Below are 10,176 nucleotides of genomic sequence, written 5' to 3'. Positions count from 1 at the left end.
GTTCCACTCCAACACTGCATTCGGACGCTCTCACCCCAGACTATCAGCAAGCACTACTCACACTTCACCGCAGGCTCCTATAACCCATTCTCTCCTAACACCCTCCAGGCAACGGAGCGCTTCCGTGCCCTCCCTCCCACTGCGACAGTTCTTCAAATACAATCAAATCCTCTTCTTCTGAGGCCTGTTTTTCTCTTATTTATCAGCCACTTAAGTGCCGTATTCAGTTTCTTATTCAGCACAGGCTCCTCCAGTTCATCCCTTAAACTGTGTCCTCAATGCCTCAACTCCTCTTGAGCAACTAGAGAGACAGAGCTAGCAAGTGGCACAGACAGAACTTTGAGATCCTTCCGTCCTCCAAAACACTTACCCCTGTCTTGCTAATGGGCCTGGAAAAGGATGAGGGAAACAAAAATGTACAGAAGGGGGATTTTACTTCTTAAGCAGAAACTGAATTATCCAAAATTACAGAGTAAATCGGGACTTCATCCCACAGTAATTAGGGAGCTATCCGCTATTTTAGGACCTTGTCTTTTTTTTTTTAACTGCACTGCGGAAATATTCTAGATTCCAGATTAGGATGTGACCAAACAGGTTCCATAGTAATTTTTTAAAAAGAAGCAAAAAGGAATAAATTTGAGGAAACTTCAAAGGAACACCGAAATTTCTCAGGACCGAAAGGCTTCTCCCTGACCTCTCAGTCTTTTTCATTGATCTATAAACATGCCCCAATCTAGTCTTACATAAGTGTTCCCTTTACTCCTCATCCACTTCATCTTCATGCTCAAACTTCTTCAGAGTCTTCTATACGTAACCTGTTATTCTTCCACAATCCACTGCAATCTCACTTTTGCAACCAGAATTCCACTGATGTAACTTACACCAATTACCACCCTGTTGTAAACCCAATAGGTATTTATTTTTGGATTCAACTTTCGTATCTATAACCAGGAAAAGAACAGTCCCTACCTCTGCAAAGATTGAAGTTACTGCACACAGCTAACTTATAGTGATGAGGGAACAGAAGGCAAGCTGGGGACAAAGCAGAAACTGACACCCTGCAACCCCCCTCCCCCATGGGATGTATGTGACATTCCTCAGGCACTCCTGGCTGCCCTAAAGGACAAAGAAATAGTTAACCTAGGGATACCACAATCCTGCAAGACTTAAGTCTCCCTCAGTTTACAAATGTCTTTAGCAGTTTACAAGATCGAAGCATTTCTATCAATAACCTAGCTTCCAGAAGGGAATGTAGATACAATTAAATGTCCTTATAATCTGCAGGCTCTAGAAGTTCCCAACCATCTTAATGTTAATGCCTTGCTGGAGGGCAAAACCACCTTAACTTGACAATGGCAAGGCTTCCGGTATCCTGTGAATCTTCTTTAACATATGAAAGTATTTTCTCAGCCTCCCTTTTTCCTCACCTCCCCCAACCCCATGGTATATAATGAGCCACCCCTCACAACCCGGGGCTGCAGCTCTTTCTGCCCACGGGCCCTGTTCCCGCGCTTTAATAAACCACCAATTTTACACCAAAGACCCCTCAAGAATTCTTTCTTGGTCGTCGGCTCCGGACTCCACCCCACTGAACGTCACGTATATTCTACAACCTCATCAATAGGGTGCCATCCACGTTAATAATTGCTGTTTTAACAATGCCTTCTTGATGTTCTCTTTCCCCTTTGCTTTCATAATCCCACACTTTCTTCATTTTCCTCTTGCCATCCCGGGTGTCTCTGAGCCAAAATCTGTATGGTTCTGAATCCTACTGGGTTTCTACTGCTACATGACGTCTACAGTTCTGACAGAAAGTACCACGTACTCTGGCCTCCTTCCGGAAGGTTTCATGCTCTTCTTGAAGGAACTGTTTTTTGTTCTGTCTTCCTTTGTTTATATTTTTGGGAAGAGGAAAACAGATGCTGTCTGTCTGGTGTTGCTCTTATGTGAAGGCATTCCTAAGTTCCAACGTGTTCCGAACTAAAATGGGAATCCATGGTCCAAGGGGTTTTATTTCAATCTGCCAATCTATTGATGTAAATGTTTGCCCCTTATAATTAAAGCCCATTTGTTCAAAATATCCTTCAGCCCACGTTAATAATGACCACATTTGTTGAGGGTCTACAGTGTATAGATTCTTCGTGAAAATATTCTTTAGTCTTAAAAATAGTCCTGAACCTTGCCCAGGTCAGATTTGACAAGTAGCCGATCAAACTACAAAGCTTACTCTCTTTCTAGTAGGTACCACTGCTTCTTAATTTCACTTTGCTTTTCTAGGCACAGGGAACTCGGGGTTAAATGCAATCTGTGTGACCTGTTCTGTGATACTGGACCCTGAGCGGAACACTGGGCTTTGGGAAGATGAGGACCTCTAAATATGTAATGGCAATCTTCTGAGCTCTAGTAGGACTCTAGAGCACAAAGGAAGGAGGGATTCTTTTTCTAGAAAGCGCAGAGATGAGAAGGCCTGGGGGAAGTGACATTTTATCTAGAAAGCAGGATATTCCCACCCTTTTAATACACCCTGGCCTGATTTTCTTTCTTCGTTGCTTTAATGGAATCTCCTATAGCAGTTTTCAACCTCACGACTACTAACATTGTTAGCCACATAATTCTTTATTTGAGGGACACTTAGGTGCACTAAATGGTGTTTAGCAGTATTGCTGGCCTCTACCCACTAGATACTATGAGAACTTTCAGCCTCCCAAAGTTGTGACAAAGCGTCTTCAGACATTGCCAGATGTCCCCAGGGCAGCCAACTGCCCCAGGTCGAAACCACTTCCAAAGCCTTACACTCTATTGCTGAATATGTAACTCCATCGATCCTTCTCTATGATGCAACCATAACAAACAAAGCAACAGAGTAGGTAACTCAGGAAAAGACAATCTGATAAGATTTTAGGTGTAACAGAAATACTGTAACTGAAAAGGGAAGCATTTCAGTGCAAATTATTAGGACAACCGGTAAACCATTCAGAAAAAATTAATTAGGACCCTCACAGAACAAATATCAGAGTTAATCCACAAGGCATTAATACTTCAAACCAGAGGGGGGAAAACAGAGAATATTCATTACACCTTAGGAAAGGAGGGACTCACCAGCGTGGGCACCATAAGGGAAATGATCGAGAATCTGAATGGATATTAGGAGATATAGTTAACTATGTTGAAATTAAAACCTCTTGCTGTTTTCAAAGAATTCAAACACAAATGACAAATCAAAGAAAACAGCAAAAATTTTTATAGGATTGGGGCACCTGGGTGGCTCAGTCATTAAGTGTCTGCCTTCGGCTCAGGGCGTGATCCCAGGGTCCTGGGATCGAGCCCCGCATCGGGCTCCCTGCTCCACTGGGAGCCTGCTTCTCCCTCTTCCACTCCCCCTGCTTGTGTTCCCTCACTCGCTGGCTGTCTCTATCTCTGTCAAATAAATAAATAAAATCTTTTAAAAAAATTTATAGGAAATTTGGCAAAAATAGTTGGAGTATAAATCAGGAAAAACCACTTCAGCACTGTTGACATTAACTACTAAAATTGTAGATACGTACCCAGACTCAGATCTTGGTTCTAATACTGTTCTCCAGTAAGAGGAATCAGGGCTTCTTGGAGAAATTGCAGATTCTCGGGCTGGGGTTGGGAATATACAAGATGAGCCTAAAGCTCATAGTGCCAGAAAGGTACACATCCCCTACCGACTAATGATTACAGTCCTCAGAATGCACCCAACAGAAATGCGTGTGCACGAATACTAAGAGACATATAAGAACAGCCACGGCAGCATTGTTTGTAATTCGCAAGTCCTGGAAAAGACCCGAGCCCACCGCGAGTAGAACCAGTAAGTCCACTGTGGTACATTCACACAATGGAATCCTGCACAGCAATGAACATATAGGATATGCACCTACCCGCTACGACGAATCTCACAAGCATAATCAGTGAAAGAAGCCAAACCCAAAAAGATTATGTAGCCTAAATTCCATTTGTAAAAAGATCAGAATTAGGGGCACCTGGCTGGCTCAGCGGAAAGGGCATGCAGCTTGACCTCATGAGTTTGAGCCCCACGTTGGGTGTAGAGATTACTTAATAAACTTTATAAGGAGATCAAAACTGGAAAAAAGAAAGCTAAACTATACTGTTTATGGATGCATGTACAGATGATAACGCAATACTTTTTAAATGGGCCGGGGGTAAGGAGGTAACCACCTATAAAAGTTGATTAAACACCACCTCTGCAGGGAGGGAGGGGTTCACGATCAGGGAGATGCCCTGGGGTGCGTGGGCACTGGCACCGTTCTTTTCCTTGACTCTGTATTGGCTTATGTGGATGATCGGGTGGCAATCACTAAGCTGCACATTTAATGCTGTCTTCTATATGCATTATAGTTCACACTAAAATATGGCTTTAAAAACGTTCATATTACCAGAAAGACCTAATACAAATAGATTAGAAAAGCACTAATAGCAAATTATTGCTAATAGCCTATTCATAAAGGGGGGAAAGAGGTAAATGGCTAACAAGTATTTCAGAAAATGTTCGAACCAAAGGAGAGATCGAAACTAATACAAACCAGAGGATATCACTTCACAATTATCAAAATGGCAAAAATATTTAGCTGTAAAAAAAAACACAATACAATATGACGAGGAGAATGGAATGGAGCAGATGTTGTTAGCATAAATGTTAATAGCTACACTCTTGGAAAGCTGAGTGTCCACCTATGAAGAACTTTAAAAACATGCTGACTTTTCAATCAGTAACCCCCTCTGGGAAATTATCTAATGGCAAGAATCCCAAATATAGAAATAAAGTTTTCTGCATAAAGGTATTTTTTAAAATAGCAAATAATTGTCGTTAAAATTCAACGTTGATTAATGAAACAGATGCATTAAAAATATAGCACATATTTAGGGCATCTGGGTGGCTCAGGCAGTTAAGCGATCATCTCTAGATCTCAGCTCAGGTCTCAACCTCAGGGTCGAGAGTTCAAGCCTTGGGTTTGGCTCCAGACTGGGTGGCGAGCCTACATAAAAGAATTTTTTAAAAAATATGGCACGCGTTTTTTTTTTTTTTTTTTAGTCATTAAAATGACCTCTTCATGCAGCAACAAGCAACACATGGAGGATTAAAAGCGTATGGTAAGAATATGAGAATTAAAACTAAGTAATTAAAACAAAACCTCTGTGTAAAAGCAGACAAAATATACCAAAATACTAACCTTGGTGGTGTTTTGGGTTTAATCAATTTGTGACAATCTTAATCAGAATACATTCCTTAAATAAGTGGACAATTAAGATAAAAAGGAAGGCAATATCAATTTGTCAAATCCCAAAAAGGTGAAGAAATGAATGCCTGTTGATGGTACTTGAATCTGGCGGGTGGGAGCTCCCGGGCAACCACTGTAAACGGGGCATTTTTAGGTCACTGCTGAGGGACTGGGGGCAGTTATTTAAAGCCTCACTCCTGTGGGTAGAAGTGACCAGTCTAGGGAGCAAGCATGCGCAACTCTTTCTCGAACTTTGCTCATTAGGAGAGAGAAACTGGTAGCGTGGAACACAGGGTCTATAAAGTTTTTGGCTGTTTGTTTCGTCTGCAGTAGGAGGAGGGGCTGAGAGAGGGCTCAGCGTGGAGAAACCACTGAGCCCAGCTGGAGAGAGTATTCTCACATTGAAGGCTAAACGCCTGGTCCCGCGCAGGGAGGTGAGAGGCGTGCCTGAATTTACAAAGTTTGGCGAAAGTGAGGATAATCATCCCACCTGCCCTCAGGAGAGTTAAGAAGCAGGTACTGCACGCAATTTAAAGGCCACACTGGGTCCCCACCCGAAGTGGCCTCTTTACCCACGTGCGCACGTGGCCGCGGCCCCCGCACGTCCGCCACGTTCTCCACCCAGAGGCCTGACAGCTCCTCCTCCTGGATCTCCGGTCAGGGTCTCCATTCCCTTCCTTGCCTTCCATAAGAATGTGGGCGCTCGGAAGACCTTCACGAGACCTAAGCTCCTATTTTAGAGCAAGCAAAACACCCCCAGAGAAGAGGAGGGCCATCCCATACCGTGGGTCGCAGAGGGCGTCGGGGGCGAAAGTTAAATCCCAGCGCTGAAAGCCAAGAGCCAAAGAAGGAAAGGAAAAAGTGAAAGAAACGCCTCAACAAGTACCTGTTGCTTGAGGCGAAATGGGGGACTCACTCTCTGGCCTTTCATGCCCAAGCTCCCTCGTCGGCTGCGCGCCCAGCAAATGCGCAGAGACAAGCGCCAAGGGCGCGCGCCAAGAGACCCTCCCGGCCGGCGCGGCAGCCGCTCTTCCTATTGGTTGGGGGGGGGGGGGGGCGGGGGCGTCAGGTTCTCAGCTCGCCCTGCACTCAGCGCTCTGCGCTCAGCACACCTGTGGCCGCTCAGGACACCTGTGGGCGCACAGCCTTCTTGCTTTCCCCATAAACGAGAACACGTGTGAAAGTGAGGGTCTGGGAGCTGGACCCTGGCTGCGGATGGACCTTTCCCAGACAGGCTGACTCCCAATAAACTGCATCCTTTTACTAATCCATCCAGTAAACCATATAATTACTGAGCACCTGCTTCAGGCCTGGCAGGCTTCTAGGCCCTTTCTAGCGGGGAATAAAACATCCGAGGTTCACACGTACATACATCTTAAGAGAAACTATGAGTGTTAAAAGTTTGGGTTCCCAAACCATTTCTAACATGCTTATAAAATCATGAAATAGAACATATTTATTCCATGAAAAACAGAGGAGACTGTTAGAGTAACAGTTTTAGAAGCTGAGGGTCCCAAACTGTGCTTAATAAAGTGAATTAGACTTTTACCCCCTTTTCATTTAATTGATGTATACCTGGCATATTTAATTTTACATAAACACTTAATGATTATACATCTTAGTGCCATCTTTTTTGTTTCTTTTCCCCTTTGGTTTAGCCCTACCATACAAAGCAACTTCCGTAAGGAAGAGCATCGCTTGCCCTTTATTGCATTATCATTGAAGAAAATTCAGTTTTGTTGTTTCCCTATTTTGCTAAAATTTAATTTTTCAGGCCTTCTTTGTCTTAAAATCCTCCATAATATAGTGGAAAATGCAGGTCTACTTATTTAACAAGTACTAGCAAGAAGGCATCTTAGAAAAAAAATTTTAAGATGTCTCTTCATGCCCTTGCAGCTGGAAGAAGAGGCACTATTCTTAATGAAACTAAACTAAGAGGGTGGGAAAATAATAAAGGCAATTAAGAGCACATTCGTCTATGTGGATGAGGACGGCAAAACTCATAATTCATTTTTGTTCATTTCCTATGGACACAAAAATATGTTCTCTGTTCCAGGGATATAAGTTTCTATACAACTCTTAAACCAACAGTTTTATACTATGCAATTTCTGTAGGACCTCATCTTTTGTCTCCTAGATGTAACTCTGACACAAATGTAATGAATTTTCCCACAGAACTGTATTTAATAAGTTCTCAGATTGATAAATTTTTGCCCTATGTATTTAGCAGGTTTGATACTATTCTTCCTCATAAATTGTGCCTTTTTTCAGTGTATAAAATCCATCCCTGATTCTGAACTTTCAATTAGTTTTCTGCAATTTCTGCTTTTTGTTTGCTCGGCAGCTTATTGACCAACCTCACGGGTTTTTCTTGTAAACAGCATATGTCTGGATTTTGTTAGCTTGACCCAGTCTGTCTCTGCCTTTACATAAGAAAATTCAGTCCATTCACCTTCAGCACACGGACTGAAAATCTATTACATTCGTTATGTTACTTTGGGTTCACTATTTATTTTACATCATGGATTTCTCTGTTCCCTTTCCCATAATTGCTCTGATTTACCTTTGTCTTTAGTTTGTTATTTGTTTAGAGTCCTTTCTTGAACTCTTTCTTCAGATGGAAGAGGCCTGGATGATACAGACTCTGAATTCTTGCAAATCCTGAAATATTCATTTCATGAGGACAGATGAGTATATTTTGGCTGATGGGTTGCAGCCCCTTTATTTTAGCAGAGTCAATAGCTGCTGTTTTCTAGCTTCCAACGTTACAAATGAGAAGTCTGACGTTATTTTTCTTTTTAGATCACTTGCCCTTTCTGCCTGAAAGCTTATGAGTTTTCTTTTTTTTTCTTAGCATGTAGGAATGACGTCTGTATTTGCCTAGTGTGAGTCTTTACTCATTAATCCAGACTGAAACACAGTGAGTTCTTTAGATCTACAGACTCAAGCCTTTAAAATTTTTTTCAGCCCAGAAAATTTTTCTATTATTTTGTTATTCATTTATTTTTTTACTTCTATGCACTTTTTTTTCTCTCCTTCTGGAACTTCTGTGTCTGCATATTAGGTCTCATAGATCTACCCTTTAAGCCTATCAGCTTTTTTTCTTATGATTTCTATCTCTTTCTTTTCCTCTATGGTTTGGGGTATTTCTTTAAGTTATCTAGGCTACTTCTTGGGTCTCAAAAATGACCATTTCAATTCACTTGCTAAATTGATGAATTAGGAAGATATAGGTAGATAGATACAAATTCACACATTTTTAAATTTAAATTTCTACTTTTGAAAGTATACACACATATATGTATGTATGTATGTTTTGTTTTGTCATTTCACTGAGTCTCACGTCTAGTTAATGACTATTTTAAGTGGTAGCAGTCCCATAGATAGGAGAAGACAAAGAGGCAAGCTTCCTTGCCTTCTTCTTTACTGCAGTTGGCTGTTGAGTAAAAAGTATGACTCCTGCCATTTTCCTGCTGAGGCACCTGGATAAAACCCTCTTGCTTTCTAGTCTACTTATAATCTCTCAGACTCAGTACAGCAGTCAGCTTTAGCTTCTTCTTGGCCTCCTGGGAGTCAAAGAACTCCAGTAAATTTATACAGCTCTCCTAAGGGATCCACAGACCTAAGGTCTAAGTTCTCTAGTTTTGGAGAAGCAGACATCAGAATAGGGAATAGAAGAGCTCATTACAAATCTCCCCCATGATGCACATCTAACTTTAGTAGAGAGCTACTGCTCTTTCTGTGAATGACCTTATGAAACGGGAGACCCATTCACTTTCTTATATATGAAAAAGCCCTGATTCCCCCGCCCCCCCCCCCCCCCCCCAGTATTTGCCAACCTTAACATGGAGAAGACACGTGTCTGGGATGAAAGGTCTTAAGGATTCCAGTTGTTTGAAACAAAACTCTGGTTCCACTTCCCTCTCAAAATAAGTTCAAAAAAGCTCAAAATCCAGGAGACCCAGTCACACCTCTGAGACCCTTGGATACACAATAGTTTAGTCTCAAAACACATCTTAAAAATGAGACTATAGGGACATCTGGGTGGTACAGTGGGTTAAGCGTCTGACTCTTGGTTTGGCTCAGGTCATGATCTCAGGGTTGTGAGATCGAGCCTTACCGAGAGTCCCACCTCAAGCCCCACATCAGGCTCTGCGCTCAGGGCAGAGTCTGCTTGAGATTCTCCCTCCCTCTCCCTCTGCCCCTCCTGCTTGTGCTCTCTGTAACATGTGTGCATTCAGGATCTTAACTAGAACTGTTTAACCACATTAAAATCTTCATCTTACAGATGAGAAAACTGGGGGTGAAAGATTAAATAACTTGCCCAAAATCACCTGATGGGTAACACGACAGGTTTTAAAGTCAGTTCTGTTAGACAGCAAAACCCAAGCCTTTAAACACTGTGCCATATAGACTCTGAATATGTAAGCCAGGGAGGGGCCCACACAATGATTTTCAAAATGTGATCTTGGGAGTCATAGAAATTCAGGTGTTCATTTCCTGGTAGAGGCCAGAGGGGTAGGCCCTGGACCACCTACTTCTGCTAAATGTTGAACTGCAGACATGGTTAACATATATCACTTTCTATGTGCCAGGAACCAGTTTAAGCATTTTGAGGACATTGGGGCGCCTGGGTGGTGCAGTCGTTAAGCGTCTGCCTTCGGCTCAGGGCGTGATCCCGTTGTTCTGGGATCGAGCCCCACATCAGGCTTCATCGGTAGGAGTCTGCTTCTTCCTCTCCCACTCCCCCTGCTTGTGTTCCCTCTCTCACTGGTTGTCTCTGTCAAATAAATAAATAAAATCTTAAAAAAAAAAAGTATTTTGAGGATATTAACTCAGTTAATTCTAACAACAAACCTGTAAAATAGTTACTATTATTGTGCCTATTTTAAAGGTGACACAAAAAGGTTGTTAT

This window comes from Ursus arctos, unplaced genomic scaffold, assembly GCF_023065955.2.
Source record: "Ursus arctos isolate Adak ecotype North America unplaced genomic scaffold, UrsArc2.0 scaffold_22, whole genome shotgun sequence".
Classification (NCBI taxonomy): domain Eukaryota; kingdom Metazoa; phylum Chordata; class Mammalia; order Carnivora; family Ursidae; genus Ursus; species Ursus arctos.
The sequence above is the reverse complement of the archived record's forward strand: the minus strand, read 5'-3'. Positions refer to the sequence as shown.